Genomic DNA, 19,366 nt, shown 5'->3' on the forward strand with positions numbered 1-19,366 from the left:
AAGGACAACTGAAATCTGACAGGTGTTTGGGAATTTATTTCAGAGGTTGAAGAGGAGTCCAGGCAGAGAAAGGCAACCTTGAGAAGGTGTACCATTTGGAGAGCCCTGGGAGAGGCGGGGTTTTTTTCTGATGCACTATATCAAAACATGACATTTGCTATGGCATCAGGCACAGAAAGTCTGTGGCCACCTTGGGTGCACCTTGTACCTACCTGGTCTCTGGTTGTCTGCATTCAGAGATCAGAGAACAGAAAGAATAAGGTCACTCACACCCGGTCTCCGCCCTCACCTAAACCTGAATGGAGTTGGGTTGTTGCTGGGTGGTGCAGAGTCTGGAGAATGGGAAGACATAATTGTTTAACCCTTCTGTGTTGTCCTCTGCTCCAGAATACATGGTTTTAAAGGCCTGCTTACCTCTCTGCAAAAATATGAGGGGTAAAGCAAAATGTGGACCTAGAGAAAGCAAGTGACCTGCCAGCACATCTAGTCTACTGCCTGACTTGGCGCATGAATCAAAACCCCTTCCCAGATAGCCTTTTTTAACCAGCAATTCCCATAGAAGGGGTTCCCGCCTGTTAAAGAGCCCCAGCATATGGTTATGCAAGGCACCGTCCCTTCTTGGCCAGTCACTGGAAAGAGCCATGTGGCTCTAGCCCACTGAGACTTCAGCTGGGTAGTGGGAGAGGTGGGTGGCCTTGAATGTTACACCACATGGTTGGAGCTCTGGGTTTTCCTTTGTTTCGGAGTACAGAGGGAGGGGCCCCTCCTTCTTTCCCTGCACCAATGTGAGAAGACCTTTTCCTATCCTAGAGGACTTGGGAAGGGCCATGCCTCCCCTCTAATGATTGCGGGGGGTGCGAGTAGGGCTAGAGTTTGAAATGGGAAGCTGCTTTATCTCTTGGAAGGTTGGAAGGTAGTTTGAAGTCCCCACTGTGCCTGTAGGATCTTTTTAATGTCATCAGCTTGGTCAATGCTGGAGGTGCCCTGAGGGACCTTCTATCCACTGGGCTGCAAATATTGGTGGGTTTATTGCAGAGATGGGGGAGTTGACTGATGGATAGCTTCAGTTGAACTGGGATTGGGAGAGGTGTGGTTGTGAGGTATAACTGAGGTCTTGGCCTCTTGTCACTGTTCATAATCTGGGCCTCTTTTTGTAAACAATAAGCCACTGGCCTCGGTGTCCTGTCCAGATGCACTGCAGTTTGCTGCTGGAATCCCCCCTGCAGTTTTAACCAGATATGTCATTCTTTTTTTTTTTTTTTTTAAATACATCCTATTCTTAACTGTTGCCATAGGGAGCGTTAATAACTTTGACTTTCCCAGATTTCTCTCCAGAAGCACGCCATTTGACTAAGGTGCAAAGTGACTTTGCATGTTTATTTTTTGGAAGGTTCGGGACTGATAGGTGTTAATAGAACTGTATCTGCTGATTCTGTATTGGTGAAGGATTTCTCACAAGTGTCTCAATTAAATACTTTGTGTATTTACAAACATTACTCATTGAGATGATGTAATGCAGTTGACTATTTGGGGTTTCTCTTCACCCTTGCCACAAGCAGGGGACTCTTTTGATTTGCACTGATATTTTTGCATTAACACTATTCAGGATCGTAGAATTTTATAGGTGGCCGAGCATGATGTCTTACTCAGAGAAGGTGCCCAATGAATGCTTAAGAGACTGATTTGAATGGTTTAGTCCCTCATTTACAGCTGAGGGGAGTATAGAGAAATAAAGAGGCTTGTCCAAGGTCACACAGCTAGGTGGTGGTAGATCTGAAACTAGAAGCAGGTTACTGACTCCCAATTCTCTATTCTATTCTATTCATATTTATTATGATACATCATTTGACCAGAGTAGGGAAAAAAAAAACTCAAGAAGCCAAAGTCTGGCAATGGATACTAGTAGTAATAGTGATAATAATAGATTACATTTTGGGTGGTCATTATGTTCCATCCTGTCCCAAGTGCTTTATAAGAATTGTCTCATTTAATCTTCACTTAAAACGTGGAGGTGAATATTACTTCATCCTCTATTCACTGCATGAAGAAACTGAGGCTTAGAGAGGATAAAGAAGCCCTCCCAAGGTCACACAGCCAAACCACAGCAGGTGGACTCCACTTCTTTATTCATCAACTAGTTACTGAGTGCCTTCAATGGGTTCTGGGGACTGATGATGTAGCAGTGAACAAGAAAAAGCCCTCTCCCTCATGAAGCTTGCATTCTAGAGTCTGTGTTCTCCATGGAAGATCATAGAACTTGGAGACAAAGGACCCAGGTTCTGGATTGGCTCTGCTCCCCTGCTAGCTGGAAGCCCTTGGTCAGATTTATGATGTTTCAGCTTTTTATGTGTTGTGTGGGACTCATAGTGCTGCCAGTCTTACCTCTCTTATAGATGCCAAGATAAAAAAGAAAATTGCTTTTTTGGTCTGGTGGTTAAGAGCACAAGTTTTTGAGTCAAAGGGATCCAGGTTTAAATCTCAGCGCTGTCACTCGCTTGCCTCGCTCCTTGGGCAGGTTACCTGACTTGTCCAAGCCTCGGGATCCTAACCTGGAAAATAGGCAACATAATATGTGTTTCCTAAGGTCATTGTGAGGATTCAATGAGATAGTATATCAAAATCATTTAGCACAGTATCTGGCACTTGTAAATGCTCAATAATAGTAAGGTCTGCTGAAATGGGATGACCATTAAGGCCACATTGCCTTTTCACTCCCAAAGTGCCAGTTATAATGATAGGAAACAAGTCTAGGATGAAACTTGAGTTCTAGTTTAAGTTCCTCCAGTAGTAGTGAAAGGTATCTTGGTTTAGTCACTTAAACCCTCTAGAACTCAGTTTCCCATTCTGTAAAATGAACAGGTGAACTGTCTAATTGTTGGCCGCTGTTGTTCTATGTGTCTCTGACCAGAGTCCTGGGTCTTGCTTTTCAGTCAGAGTGGTTTGAATCAAGGGGACCCTTAATGGACTTTGGGGGACCCTGTCTATCCTGTGGTTTTGGGTCCCTTTAAACCACCTGCTTGCGTGTGCCCTGAGGGACTTCTGAGACTGCAGCCCCAACCCTACCCCAGTGTGGTTTTATGAGGGGCGTGACTCCTTAGTCTGCCTTGGAGCTGACTTCTTAAAAACCATCATTGTTTCTGGTTTGTGGGTGTTCAGATTCCTTTGAAAGTTCATGCCTTTCAATCTCTGACTCGAAAGCAATAATACTCTTCGTATTTGTACATGGCTCAACTTACAAAGCGCTTCATATACATTAATCTCTGTAAATTCTTGACAGATTCATGGTCAGATTCATTGTCATAACCTGAGGCCTTTTGGCCTCTAGTTAGTTAGCTTCTTTGGGGATTGGAGCAGCAAAAGGTGGTAAGGTGCAGGGCATAACCATCACAAGAGGTGATAATCTAGCTGGCATTTGGATGAGTTCACATCACAGCAAACCCTCCCAGCTATTGTCCTGTCTTTGTTCAAGGCTACCTTTCCTGTACCCTCTCCACACCTTGAGTTTTTACTGTCCCCCAGAAAACTTGAGATTGACAGTTAATGCAAATATTCTAGAAGGAATCATCTGAAACAGAGTGGCACTGTGTGCTGAGCTGTCAAATTCTCTTTCTTGAGAACATTAGGGGTCTTATCTTTTTTTTTTTAATGTCTTAGAAGAACAGTGTGTGAGCACCACAGAGCTGAGAAGTGAAATTTTGTAATTTCCATCTGGAGCATTTTGATAGAAAAGCCTTTGCCTGGAACAGTTTAACCCTTTCAGGACCCTTTCAGAGCAGGAGATGAAATTTAAAACTTTAGACATATTGTGTGTGCACAAACACTTGGGAATGCGGATTGCTGATATTTAAACAAGCTTGTTCCCCGGGGAGGTGTGAGCGGTTCTTCACTCCTGCCAGCAAAGGTCTTCTCCGAAGCTTCTTTCCTCCCAGCCCCCATTCCTCAAGGGAGCTTTAAATATAATCAGTTTGTGAAAAGCTGCAGTAAAACATCTCATTGGAATCCCCAAGCAGATGCTATCATCTTCCTGCAAGATGATTGAAGGCACCTCTTCCTTTGCTCAGGGAAAATAGGACTCTAAGTAAGGTGAGCTCCTGGAAGAAAATGAAGCTCTTGGAAAAATTAAAGTACTGTACTCTGTATCTCCAAGTTAAAAGGCCCTGGAGGAAGGTGGTGGGCAAGGAGCTGGGGATGCTGTGCGCTGTGCAAAGTAGCAATGGTTAGAAACAAGGTTTGTGAGGAGTCCTTAACTTTTCCAATTTCAGGCATTCTCTTGGGGAATGGGAACAGAAATTTCCTTTGGAGAAGCCCATCTGGTAATTATGCACCACACAGGTTGACAGCCCAGACAAGCCCTAATCATTTCTCTGTTTTGAAGTTTACAGGGTCTGACCTGGCCCTGATATGTAGGGTCCACACCCTTTTAAAATCAGCAGGTGCTCAGCCCCTGACTCCTAAACTCTCACTGTTCACTCTAGATAAACGTGGGCTGCTGGTGGCACCTGTAGGGTTCTCCTTCCAGAAGAGAGGTTTTCTTCATGGGAATTGTGATTACTTTAGATCCTAGACCTCTGAGGGCTTTGTTAGGAAAATATGATGTCATGTTGTAGGGAAAAAGAAGTTGATATCTCTACTGGTAATACAATTCAAGTGAATAGTTTTAACTGGTCAGCTACAGAATTGGACTTTTGGGGAATCTGGGAGAGTTACCTTCAAAGTTATTTGATTTAAAAATAAGTAATGAGAGCACTTAAAAATGTCTTTGAAAATTACAAAATAACACCTTTACTGATTTTACAATAATGTGTAGGAACTCTCATCTCTCTCTCTCTTTAATTGTGGTAAAATACACATAACATAAAATTTATCATCTTAATCATTCTTAAGTGTACAGTTCAGTGGCATTAATTACATTCACATTGTTGTGTAACCATCACCACCATCATTCCACAGAACTCTTCATTTTGCAGAGTTGAAACTCTGTACCCATTAAACAATAGCTGCCCCCTGCCCCCATTTGACAACTCTAGGTACCTCATATAAGTGGAATCATACAGTAGTTGTCATTTTGTGACTGGCTTATTTCACTTAGCATAATGTCTTAAACGTTCATCCAGGATGTAGCATGTGTCAGAATTTCCTTCCTTTTTAAGGACATTATATGTATAATCCACGTTTTGTTTATCCATTCATCCATCCATGGACACTTGGGTTGTTTCTACCTTTTGGTTATTGCAAATAATGCTTCCATGAACATAGGTATATTCCTATTTTTTTAAAATGTCCTCTACACCAAAGTTTTACAGGCCTGTGTATACATTTCTATATAATCACCTGTCCTCATTAAATTTTTAGAATTAACCTTTAAATATACATATTTTCATATTATGAGTATATATTTATGTTGGTAGTATAAGCATTGTATATTAATTTTATACCTTTTAATAATTACATGAATGACTAAACTTTTATTGTATTTTTAACAGCTTTACTGAGGTTTAGCTGACATATAATAAACCTCACATGTTTGAGGTATACATTTGATAAGTTTTGGCATGTTGTCTACCTATGAAAACATCACAATCAAGATAAGTGAATGAAACCATCACAAAGTTTCTTCATCATAATGTGTTAATAAATGAGTAAGATAATACTGCATTATAGAAATGACATTAGGTTAAAAATAAATAAGTATAAGCCAGATATTACCAAGTTTTAAATAATGATCCAAGCCACCCAGATTGGTCCCTGGAAAATTTATTTAACCTTAGTAAATAAAAATAAACAATCTCCCAGGGAAGTTGTGTTAATAATTGTGTCTCAGCTAGTACCATGTTTAGGAGAGAGGGTACAGGATAGGGGAAGAAAGAAAAGAAAAAAATCTTGGATACGTTACAAGTTGAAGAGTGACAGTATCTATTTTCCTATAGTCCTTGCTTGAACTAGTCCCCTGGGCCTCAGGCCTCTTCTGAAACTGGTCACAAGTGAGCCAGATGCCAAGGGGAGGGGCTGGGGGCTCCCATGGGAGATCTGCTCAGAGTGTTATGAATATGGCTTCTTTCCTCTAATGATTGATTCCCTATCGTCTGTTGAATAGAGACCAACTTTCCAAGGTGAATATTACTTGGTCTTCAATCTGGCTGCAACCTATCATGTCAACCATACTTTTTCATTTTACTTTAAAAGGACTGGAGGCCTATCTGCACTATTTGACATTCTTTATTTTTTATTTTTTTTGGTCACACCACGTGGCTTGCGGGATCTTAGTTCCCCAATTAGGGATTGAACCCGGGCCCTCAGCAGTGAAAGTGCGGAGTCCTAACCACTGGACCACCAGGGAATTCCCTATTTGCCATTCTTTAGGCGCATATACTATTAACTAATATTTTGCTGTTTGTTTGGGGCTTAATGTACTAGGCATTATGCTAAATACTCTACATAAATTATTTCATAATTCTTACACCAATTCTAGGAGGAATATATTGTTATTATCCCATTTTGCTGATGAAGAAAGTGAGGTGTAGGAGATTCAGCGACTCACCCAGAGGCTGCAGCTAGTGAATGAACAGGAATTAGAACCTTGGCCATCACCAGAGTCTAAGTTCTGAGCACTGTTCATGAAATACCTCTTTCTCCCTGCCCAGCCCCACATCTCCACCTACTGAGATCTCACCCTTCTAGTAAAGCTCAACTTTTCTGGGATGCCTTCCTTGGTCACACTGATCAGAAATGACCATTCTCTCTAGTTCATTCACATAGCGCTATGGCATTGATCTTGTACTGACTTAGGTTTTAAATATTTGTCTTTTAGTCTTCTCTCTACTGCTAGACTTCTGGTAGGAATGGTTTGAGGTTGTGTAGTGCAGTGCAGTGCACTGCGAAGAGTGTAGGCTTTGGAAGTAGCCCTCAGTTGGAATCTTGTCAATATCACCTCCTTGCTGTATATCCTTGCTCACTCAACTTCTCTTCTGTGACACAGAGATAAGACCAACCTTGCCAGTGTATTGTGAATGTGTGTAAAATGCTAGCTCCATGTATGGCAAGTATTAAATGCTAAATAAGTAACTCTTACTATGGGGGGGCCGCTTCAGATAGTAAACATGTCTAGAATAGTGTTGTAGCCTAAATGGTGGCTCTTAGTAAATATATACTGGCTGTAATGATGAATGCATAAATGAATGACCTGGACTACTACAAATAATTTTTTTAGAAGTAGTTTCTTAATTTGATCTTGATAATATATCTTGCATAATACCACCAAAGTGATTTTTTAAAAAACCAAACTTATCGTTCTGCTAAGGTCATAGCATAGACTGTTTACATCCATCACTTCCCAATTACCTTGATCACATTTTTTACCACTAGACGGCTAAACTGCCTCTCGTTCCCTTACTGCATTATGTTATTTCATGCTTCATGCTTTATCCATGCTGTGTCTTCTGTTTGGAATGGGTCCTTTTCCTTGAACCTGGAAAACTTATCCTTTAAAACCCAGCTCAGATGTCACCACCTCCAGGAAGTCTTCCCTGCTTATCCCTACTCTCTGCATAGTGACCCTGTGCAAGATCCCAAGCAGGATTCCTTAGCATCTCTGCACAGGGTTAATCAGCCCACCCTCAGCATCTCCTCAGCAGTGTCTTTGTGCTTATTTGTATATTGCACTCATCATATTACATTGTAATCTCTTCATTTACACCTCATTATTTATAAGTAGCTGAGCACCTGGGGGACGGAATTGTCTTTTATTCATTTCCATGCGTCCAGCTTCTGGCATGGAAATGAATAAATACTTATAAATTGAATGTGAACCTTTTCTGAGTTGAGGTTGGATTTGACAATGCCAGAATGCCTTGCTTCTGCATTTCTCCTCCTACTCCAATAACAAGACTTCTCCTTATGTTAATGTTATTTGAAATTCAAAGTAGATTAAGCATTGTGAATATTATCATCATACAGGGACAAGTACAAACAATGTCGCGCTGTGGAGGTTCCCCAATGGTGTTAAGTTTTTCCTTATTTACTACCCCCTCTGCCCCTTTAGAATCATTGCCCTAGAGCTATACTTGAGTTCTTCAATCATGTCTTTCCTTAATATTCAAGGAAAATATTAACTCTGAAATTTGAAAGAGTTTAAAACAAAAGTAAGGTTTTTCTGTAATTGAAGCAAAACACATTCTACATTTGTCCAGGATTTATTCATCATTTAAAACAGATATTCCAGGTCTAAATTTGAGAAAGTTTAGGTCTGTTTTGACCAGGAGTTAAAACAGAGTTGACCTGAAGAAGAACTGCTGGGATACTTTTTCAAGGCATGGTTTTGGAGAGAGCTATTGCCTTATTAGAAGCAGCTGCATGGTCTATGGTAAAAGGGGAAGAAAGGTCCAAAGTGCCCAACAGAAAAACTCTCCCCGCTGGTTTTTCTAGTCATTTGGTATTAAGTAGCCTTGACTTTATTTATACATTGTGAATGAAGGGTTCTGAACTTGAAATATACATTCATGAGGAAGGAAGAGCAGCTGGGAAGTGCACCTCCTCCATTTCTATGAGTATTTTAGGATGCCATCTGTTAGGGAGAAGGCAGAGCCTTTTTTTTTTTTAACCTTTTCTTCTAAAAATGCACTAATCAGTGGGCAGGTGACCCAAAAGGCATCATGAAAGTTGGGACCTTGTCTTTGCTGCCTGAGCCCAGATTCTGCCTTTCAAATCATAGTAGGGTCTGAGTGCTCACCCTGGAGAAGGTGACCTCACCAGCCATGGGCTCCACAGGAAGACTAAGCACAGAAAACAAAGGGATCCAGGAGCGTGAGCTGGCCAAGACGTGATATGCCAGGAGCTTTAAGAAATACATCCTGTTTCTGAAGAGTTGGCACCAATTTCTCCAAACGTTGAAACCCCTTGGAGATCTGCTCCTTTTTCCCACTAGTCTTTTTCTTGTGTTTATTTATTTATTTTAGGGGGGTGAGGGTAATTGGGCCAGATCTTGTCAGATGAGTAAACTGCTCTTTGGGAAAGCATCTTGACTGAGATATCTATTTTGGAGCAGTAGTTCTTTGGGTTCATAACAAACTGAACTACAGGGCAGCATGGTTCCCTGGGAAAGAGTGCTGGATTTGGAGTCAGAAAGCCTTGGTTCTAGTTTGGCTTTGCCATTTACAACTGTGATTTTGGGGGTAACTCACCTCAGGTCTCAAAATTCCTTGTTTGTTTCCTCATCTGTAAAATCGGGACAACAATTCTTGGCCCTGGCTAATGGTGATGGTGATTATGATGAAGATGGCTAGCATTTAGTGAGTACTTCTTACGTCTAAATTGTGTTTGAAGTGCTTTACGTGTAGTCTTAACTCATGAATCTCCCAACAGCCCTATGAGGTAGCTACTATTATTATCCCCAGTTGACAGATGAGAAACAGGGAGGTTAAATAACTTACTCCAAAGCACACAGCTAGTAAGTGATGAAGGCAGAGTGGGAAACCAGGCCCACTCAACATTGTTGTGAGGCTCCAATGAAATAATTCATTTGAAATGCCTTTGAAACTGTGAAATGCTGTGGACATTTAGTTGATTGTTCTCATTTCCTAGTATCTTGATGCTAAAAGGAGTTCTAAATGCAGTGTTCTAAATGTCTTCCTAGTATGTACCTATTTGATCTGCCTATGCCTTGGTTTTCTCATCTAGGAAAGTGGGGTTAAATTAGAAAATTTCTAAGGCCCGCCGCAGCTTTCATGGTTCATTAGTTTTGCTTATTGAAGATATTGAAGGTAACAGTTTTGCCCCTATTTAGCAGGCACACTTGTAAGTACAAAACCCGTTGTATTGTCTGAATGACACTCTCCCCAGCCCCAGGGCTTGCCATGTCTGTGTGGCTGCTGCACACATGGAGCGTGGACCCCTGTGGTGGCACAGTGGCAGCTGCTCTGGAGAGCATCTGAAGTGACACTTGGTTAGGTGTCACTATCTGATAGAAAGGTGAGCCTCACAGCTGGAGAAATTGAGGTGAGGGATAGTTACTTGATTGACCTAGAGGTGGACTTGTGACTGGGTTACTAGGGACAATAAATGCTTTAATCAGGATAAATATATTAAACCTAGGACTTCCAGTAAGCTCAGAGACTTACAGAGTGAGAAAATTCTCCCCTGATACTGGTGTATATGGTTTTCCTCATCAATGGTCATGGGCCAGAGGTGGAACTTGTGTTAACGCTGGGTATTATAGAAATTTATGTTGTGTGCAGAACTTGAGTTTAAAAGAAAAAGAAAATGGAAGTTGGGTGATTGTCTTAAATTAAAATTATGGAATAAGGAAGTAGGAGGTTTTTAATCCCTGACATCTGGTCTGGGACAAACTGGGCGGAGGTGGCATGGATGCGGAACTGGGTAGGGTTAATCTAGACATCTGGGCTGTGGGGTAAGTGACTTCAGGCTCTCCCAGGATGTAGGATGGCCTCTTGCCTCTTATATTCCTCTCCATGTGTTAAGCCCTTTGTCAACTAAGGGATTTCTTTGTGGATTGTGATGAGGTATGCTGTAATATGGAGTGGAAGTGTTCCACGTTTGTGTTTGTTTTCTTTCCACCTAATGAATAGGCTAAGTAACAGTCTGTCATTTTAAAATGAGTACCATTAATAGTGATGACAGCTCATATTTTTATCAGTACAGCATTTAAAAAATATCATTCACAGGGAGGGAAGGAGGGCTGTAGGGCCATGGAAGACTAGCTATGTCATGTTGGACAAGTCCTACCACTTTTGGGATTCTCAGCTTCTCAGCTAGAAAGTAGAAAGATGGATTACTAGTTCCTTGCTTCGTCATTTTTAGGAGATATGATCCAAAATGGTTATCTTCAAGTGAGTTGACACATAGAGTTTACATGTTCATAATTGTCCTAAGAGAAGGCTAGAAACCATAGAACAGATACTGTAGGTTCTTCCTACTCATCTCTCCTACTCCTGGTTTAAGATTTCATCTTTTTTTAAATTTTATTTAATTTATTGGAGTATAATTGATTCACAATGTTGTGTTAGTTTCAGGTGTACAGCAAAGTGATTCAGTTATACATATATATATATATATTCATTCTTTTTCAGATTCTTTTCTCATATAGGTTATTACAGAATACTGAGTAGAGTTCCCTGTGCTATACAGTAGGTCCTTGTTGATTATCTATTTTATATATAGTACTGTATATATGTTAATCCCAAACTCCTAATTTATTCCTCCCTACCACGTTTCCCCTTTGGTGACCATAAGTTTGTTTTCGAAATCTGTTGAGTCTGTTGCTGTTTTGTAAATAAGTTCATTTATATCATTTTTAAAAATTAGATTCCACATGTTAGTTTAAGTTTTCATCTTTAAATGACATTAGTAAGCTTTGTGTTTTAGATGTCCTTGGAGTCAGTTGTGCTGTATCTCTAGATCTCTCTTATTTATTCAGTGATTTGTGGTGATGTAAGTTATCTCAACGCTTTGCTGTCAGCAGTTTTAAACAAACATTGAAGCATTTTGGGTAGATGATATCTGTTGATTTGATTAATGAGGTTCTTGATCTGGATATTTTAAGACCAGTGACAATACAATTTTAAAACACCTAGTACCCTTTAAAACTACAGTAGTGTTCCCACTGCCAAAGCCTGAAATCGATCGATACCAGTTAGTTCTTTCTGACAGTACATGTGTGCATGTGAGCTTTCTTTCCCTCTTGGGCCAGGGAGCAGGGCTGCCAGTCCAGAAATGCTAGCTCTTCTGGATTCAGCAGCAAAAAGAGTTCATCATTATCCAGGCAGAAACAAACCTCCCAAGTTTTTAACCTTCCGTTACCTAAAGTCTTCTCCTTGTTCCTCACAGAAGATGAGGCACTCCTGAGCACAGGCGTGCGCATGCACATATACGCACACACACACACTCTTTTACAAAACTTAATGTAAAACGATCTCATGTTTGTGAGAGCTGGAATTACTTGTGTTGTGCAGGCTCAGTGGGCATGATGTGAAAGCAGGGCTATTTGGCCTGTGGAGATTGCAGATAAGACCATGATATGTAATTGAATAAGAATTTGAAAAATTATCCGATAACATTAGGAGCAGCAAAGCACTCGCTTGTGGATTTTTTTTTTTTTTTTTTTAAATGCTCGAGAACTATGTGGAGGAGGAGTAAGGAGCTGCTAGCATTGTTTTCAGGGTGTGGGAACCCCCTCCCCACCCCATGAGCCAAATCTGTTTGCCCAGACAGAGTGTGAGGTCTCTGAGAGATCCCAACAGATCATTTAGTATATTCTTCTGCCCCCGGCAATTCTTCAGTCTAATCATGTCAGGAAAAGGGCTGTCAGCTAACCTTTAAAATCTTTTCCAGAGAGTACACTGTAGCCTACCTTTCCATCTTGTTCCAGTGACCCAAACTATAAATGGTCAATTCTTTCATTTGTGGAGCTTGAAACAGGATAAAAAAGGAGGCCTGATGAACTGAACTTATGTTTTTGCTACTGCCGCCACTCCCTCTGTACAGACCTTTGCTTCATCTGGGTTCTCAGTGGCTCAGGGAAGGAGGAGGTAATTGATGAAACTTTCAAGGCGTTGCCTCATGGCTGCTGGGGTGTTCTTCTTCCCAGTATCCTCCCTTCCCCACTGCCACCAGTTTTGGTTCATCTGGTATTGAACGAGGAAATCATGAGCTAATTTCAATCCAGCACCCATTTATTGAACACCTACTATGTGCTTGTTATGTGCTGGGTTGTGGGCATCTAGAGGTACATAACAAGGTTTTGGTTTTCAAGGAGCTACAGCCTATTAAAAGGAATGGACAGGTTACACAAATACAGTGACAGGGCCACAGTGGAGGGATATAGAAGGCCCAGAAGGGAGAGAATAGTCTGACAATGATTAACATTGATGAGGCTGGTGGAGGAGGAGGATAGTGATTGCCTCTTGGTATTAATAGAGCACTCGACAGTCTGAGAAGTGTCTTTCCATACTTTATCTCATTTAACCTATGACTGGCACGACAACAGGGCAGTGTGATTTCAGGCAGTTTTGGTCTTTGTTTTCTGGGCTTTTTGGAAATCTTTTATTTTGAAATAATTACACATTCACATGCAATCGTCAGAAGTAATACAGAGAGCTTGCACGTACCCTTTACTTAGTTTCCCCCAATGGTTAACATCATGCAAAACTATAGTACAGTGTCACAACCAGGACTTTGACATTGATACAAACTGCTGAACGGTGCTGTCACTAAAGGGGTCCCTCATGTTGACGTGTTCTAGTCCTGTCTCCCCCTTCACCTCATCTCACCTCCCTTAGTCCTTATTCCTTAACTCCTGGAAACACTAATCTGTTTCCCATGGCTATAATCTTGTCATTTCAAGACTATTATATACATGGCATCATATAGTATCCAGCCTTTCAGGATTGGCTTTTTTTCACTCAGCATAATTATCTGGTGATCCCTCCAGGTTGTTTTGTGTATCACTAGATGATTCCTTTTTATTGCTGAATAACGTTCCATTGTATGGATGTACCACAGTTTGTTAACCATTTACCCATTGAAGGACAGCTGGGTTGTTTCCAGTTTTTGGCTGTTAAGAATAAAGCTGCTGTGGACATTCATGTACAGATTTTTGTGTGAACAGGTGTTTTTTAAAAAATGGAGGTAATTTTTTTTAAATGGAAAGATTGTAGATTAGAAGGTGGAAAATCTAGGTTTTGTTATTCACTAGGAAGTGATGTATATATTTTCCTAAAACTGATCACTTAACTTCTTGAGTCTCAATTTCCTCATCAATAAAATGGCATAATATATGTTCTGCCTACATGCTAGAGTTGTTGTATAGATAAACTGAGATAATATATGGTAACAAACATTATAAACTCTAATAAAATATAAACATTTCTCAGTGGGACAAGATACCACCTCACTGTGTTTTCTGGGAGAACTGAGCTGGAAACGTACCCAGAGCAGTTCTTGAATTGCAGTCTAGAAACAGCTCTTTTAGGTGGCCTTTCTTTTTCTTAATATTGTTGTGTGGGTGTTTCTTATATATTCTGGTTACTTATCTTTTGTTGGTGATATGGGTTGCAAATACTTTCTCCCACAGTTGGCTTAACTTTTCACTTTTTATTGGATTCTTTGATGTATAGGAAATTTTAAATTTTAATATACTCAAGTCTGTCTAGCTTTTCCTTTATCGTTTGAGCTTATTTTAGAATGCACATACACACAACCTTTCCTATCCTGAAATCATAAGGATATTCTCCTATGTGTTCTTTTAAATGTTTTTAAGTTTTGCTTCTCACAAATCTGACTTGAATAAATGTGGAATTTATTGTTGTGAATGGTGTGAGGTAGGGCTCTAACTTTATTTTATATTCCGTATGGCTAACCATTTGTTCTGATTCCATTTGTTGAAAGGGGCCATCTTTTCCCCCTTGATTTGTAATGTCATATTTGGACATGTATTGAATTTCCACATATTTGTGGGCAAGATGAGCTTGCCTTCATGCTGTAGTGGTGTTAACACTGTTGCCATCTGGAATGTGCGACAGGGGTGTTGACGAAGAGTTGCATGTCTCCCTCCTGAGGTAGGCAGCAGTAAGCTGTCACCATGGCTCCAACCAGAACAGCTCTGCTTTTATGTTTGCTATATTGGGTGTCCACCTCAGATTTTATTTGATGATATTCTTACACTTAAAATCTTTTTTGGAAAGGTTTTAAAACTATAGTAGTAGCAAATTATGTGTTGGAAAGTGTTTCAGAGATAACCAGGGGTCTTCTCTCTTGTTTTGGGTTGGATTTCAAGGGTAAGCCATGCAGAAGTCAGGACCTAGCGGTGAGGGGAGAATGTGCCAAATAAATACATGACTTTGTGATTGTCAGTAACCCTGAACATATCACTTATGCCACCAATAATTAATATATAGGTTCCACGAGAGATTTAGAGCTGTCTAGAATTTAGTGGGTATCCTCTACAATCGCATAAACCAGTGGAGAAAAATTGCCAACGTATACAAAAAGTAATAAAAAAAAAATTTAACCGACAGCAATACAAGAAATGACATCAGCCAGTGGATGACTGAAAATGAGTAGTGTTGATAAGAACTTGAGGAATTCAGAGATGGGAGAGGTGTGGGCCAGAATGAATAAGACCTTGACTTACGGAGTAGGATTTGGCTAACTGGAGGGTAGGAGGAAAGAACAGAGGCCGTGTGTGCACTTCCCTTGGTGGTGTTCCCACAGCCCCCACCATGCTCACCCCTCCGGCATCACTTCCTACACCGTAATACAATGGTGGTTCTATCCACCCTCACCCCACCCCGTGCCCCTTCCCGCAGATACACTCTCCCTACCAGAAAGGCGCTTGTGAGCTCTTTGAGGGTGGGCAGCCTTTCATCTTCACATTCCCAGCATCCAGCAGCATGTTGGCATGTGGTAGGCACCCAAAAAATGTTTGCTGAGTGAGTGAGTGAGTAGACCCTGGCTAGAGCAGAGGAGTTAAGAGACAGGGGAGTAGGATTGGGCTGGATGGATTTTGATGATCTTTGAAGATCAGCCAGAGTCTGACTCTGTGCTGCCGCGGTCAGAACAATAGAGGCCATCTAGGTTAAAGAGTGGGGCCATGCAGTCCTGTTTCAGAGACACTCTGGTTGCTCTGGACTGGGAAGGGAGACTCGCTCCTGCCTACACAGTGTACACCAGTCTGTGCCCGGCCCGGAAGTGGGCGCTGTGAATATGTTGTTAAATATGACCAATTCTTATTGCCACCGATGAGGGGAGTGTGATTCTCCATTTACTGAACTATCAACTTGTGCTCAGACAGATGATCTAAGGTGACAGGTGACCTGGGGTGGGGTGGTGACTGAGGCCCAGGTCTGTTGGGCTCCAAAGCCTGCTTGTTCTTTTACCCTTAGTACCATGTTTGTCCACATTATAGTCAGAGACACTACTAAGGTAGGAAAATGGGCTGCAGAGATAGGAACCAGGGCCGAGGTAAGAGTCAGGAATGCCTGAGGTTTCTAGCTTGGGAGACAGAGAGGACAATGGTGGCGATGGCAGAAATAGTCACGGGGAAGTCGGGGCGCTGCGCTTGCCGAGAGAGGGAACAGGGAGCGTTATTCTAGACATCCTGAGTTTGAGGTGGCAGTTCCATTCAAGCAGGAATTGCATCAGGCAAGTGACAGTGCCATCCCTTCCCCACTCCTACCACCCCACTCATTAAATCTGTCATTTTCCTTTCTTCTAAATTGAGAATGTTGCAGAGAAACCGTGAAATAGATGACACCTCACTCCCATGCCAAATACCTGACCTCATTTGCAGCTTCTTTACATTTCAGTTTGAGAAATGTTCTCCCTTGAAGGGGGACTTACTGTTTGTGTTTAGGAATTAATAGCATTTTCTTTCCCCAGTCCCTGTAGGGGATGAGCACAGCTAAACAAGGAAAGGAAAAACTTGAGCTCCTAGCTGCCCTGTTCTCCTCTGATAAACCTCTCTCCGGCCCGAGATTCGGTTAGAGGCCCCTTTTGAGGGTCAACCTGTGAATTAAAGAAAAGTCAAGTCAAACCCCACCACCACCCTCCACCACCGGAGCTCTCAGGGTTGACAAGGAGCTGGCAAAGGAACAAGTTATTTTAAAAGCATCCGAAGGGAGTGTGGGAGAGGCTGAGTTCAGCGCTACTTGACTGGGTGATGCCTGGGCTGTTTCAAGGTGTGGGAGCAGAAGTGGCTAATTGTCCTAATTTGAATAACTTTGGGATGGTGAGATAGAGGGCTTGATTGGAGATTGTGATGTGGAATTTGTTGACAGAGGAGATCAGACTAAAGCTGTTTATGGGAAAACATATTTTCGATATTGGCAGTTGGACCGAGTGGATTCCATCATCACCTCCAAAGGCTTTGAATTTTTAGTGTTATTTCTGTTTTGAGCAGAATGGCCTGTGATTGCTTCTCATCCAATGTGCTGGATACAAGGAGACTGTAGGAATTATTATAATCTCCTTTTTAAAAAAAATTTCTGAGTAACAAAGATTATCCACAGTTGGCTTGGGAATTTTAAGCAACCAGATTTTAAGCAATTTGGTAGGAAAAAAACCACCCAAATGGTGGTTTGAAGGCTTGCACACCAATCCTAGCTTTGACCCTTAACTACATTAACTACACGGCCCTGGGTAAATGCCTAACCTCTCCTGGCCTCAGCTTCTTCAGATATAAGATGACCATGTAATAAGCATACCTAGGGGTTGCTGTGTTGATTAAATAATATAATGCTTGTGCATCTGCTTTGTAAATTACACAGTCCAAACAAGTATACATTAAGATTTTATTTGCTGTGACAGAAAATGGTGGATGGTCTCCTGGAGTTTGTTTTAAGGAGACTTGACCTGTGTAACATTGACTCAGGATGTTTGTTAAAGTGAATCACCCGTTGCCTTCTGGGCCATACTTGAAATGACATGCCGTGTTATGGTGAACCTCTTTTGTACCGCCCCAAGTTTAGGTTTGCTCTTACACAATTTGGGTGAAATTTATGTGCACACCCATTCTTCCCCAATAAGAACAAAACAACAACTTGGGCAGGGCAGACATCAAGATAGTGACTTAGCAGGCAAATATGTGATTAATAATGTAGATTTGGCCTAATATTAGTGTGGGCCTCTGTATACAGATGGGTAAATGATAAACAGCAAGTCTGCCAAGTAGTGTGTGTTGGGGAACCTATTGGCTCTGTCTATGCTTGAGTATACTATGCTGATGCTGTACTTGATGTTTAACTAAATACATTCATACCAGTTGCATTACTTTGCACTTATTTATTTGTACATCTTTCTCACCTACTAAACTGTGAGCTCCTTGAAGGCAGGGACTGTCCCTGTTTATGTTTGTTTTTCTGGCATCTAGTGTAGCGCTTTGGCACACAGTAAATGTTTATTGTTTTACTGGATGAATGAATGAATGAAACTCTTGGCACTTTTATTCAGTTAAAAGGATTTTTGTGGAAGGTGTAGATGTGTGATTATTCGTGTTGTCATCTGCTAATTTTATAGATGTCTCAACTGGAGACCCTCACTGTGGAGGAGAGACCCATATTTATGCAAAGCTGGGTTGTGGCAGTTGCCGCCTCCTGCTTCGTCTGCCTGCAACCAAGCTGCCTTGGCCTGATGGTGCAGTGGTGAGCACTGACTCTACACTGGCCTGTGGTCTCTTAATAGAATAATGGCCTCCCTCAGCCCCTATCCCCTTTGCCTTCTGTCTGCCTCAGGCAGTCTTCCTCATGCACATGGTTGTCTTCATCACACTTGTTCCTTCCCTTCTCTTTTCCAGTGCTTATCCATTATCAAGGAAATCTTTCCAAACCCTTCTTGCCGATGGTGTATTCTTCTTCATGAGTTAGAGCCCAAACTGAACACCCGCCTCCAACATACCTTAATCATGGCAGATGAACCGGAAAAGCACTAGTGATGAACCTGAAAGGAGAAAAGCCCCTCCACAAGGCTCACAGTGAAATGAAAGCAATAAAGCACCAGTGCTGTCAATGTTGAAAGCTTCTAAAAGTGCCCCTACGCCTCCTTTGGCATCCCTAAAAGTTTCCATTTACCTCCTCATCTTTCTCAAATGAAATTTCTTCTTTCTCAGGCATCAGTCTAAAAACAGCAGAGCAAACAAAACCCTCCACAACCTATTTCTTATTCTGTTTTGCACCAGTGGAAAGAGAATGGGATTTGGAGTCGGCAGGCCAGTGTTAGAGTCCTACTGCCACTTAGTAGCTCTGTGACTTTGAAGAAGTTTCTAGGCTTTCTGTGCCTCCATTTCCTCAACTGTTGACAACATCGCCATGTTCTACCAAATATCACCTATCCACAGAGTCATGGTGAAGTTTATGTGTATGAAAAACTCTTTGTAGCTAACAAAGCACCATATACATGTCAGGTATTTCTATTTTTACACTGGTTTTTCTATATCATGTTTCATTTGCACATACTGGATATTTCAGTTACGCTGTGGGCTGAGTCAGTTTTCTACCAGCCTGAGAACTGAAACTCTATCGCGTGCCTTTTTTGGGGAAATGTGTTTGCACTTCAAACACAAACTTACAAATAATCTTGTTATGCAACATACTCTTGGTAAATTAATTGAGAGCTGTCTCTACATTGTTAGGTGTGGATGATAGGAACTCTATTTTATACTTCTTTTGTACCTGCCCCTGATGTTTTGCATAGTGCTGGGCATTCAAGATATACTATTGTTGATAGTTTGAAAAGTAATCTTTTTTTTTTTTTAACTTTTTTTAACTTAAAAAAAAATTTATTTATTTATTTGGCTGTGTTGGGTCTTTGTTGCTGCGCGCGGGCTTTCTCTAGTTGCGGCGAGTGGGGGCTACTCTTCGTG

General features: G+C 41.4%; 1 protein-coding gene across 7 annotated transcripts in view; it reads left to right on the forward strand.

Moving 5' to 3' along the window:
* Positions 1 to 19,366, forward strand: part of SRGAP2 (SLIT-ROBO Rho GTPase activating protein 2) — a 234,114-nt gene that overhangs the window by 2,807 nt on the left and 211,941 nt on the right. The window lies entirely within an intron of this gene.

Source organism: Eschrichtius robustus, chromosome 3 (assembly GCF_028021215.1).
Source record: "Eschrichtius robustus isolate mEscRob2 chromosome 3, mEscRob2.pri, whole genome shotgun sequence".
Classification (NCBI taxonomy): Eukaryota; Metazoa; Chordata; class Mammalia; order Artiodactyla; family Eschrichtiidae; genus Eschrichtius; species Eschrichtius robustus.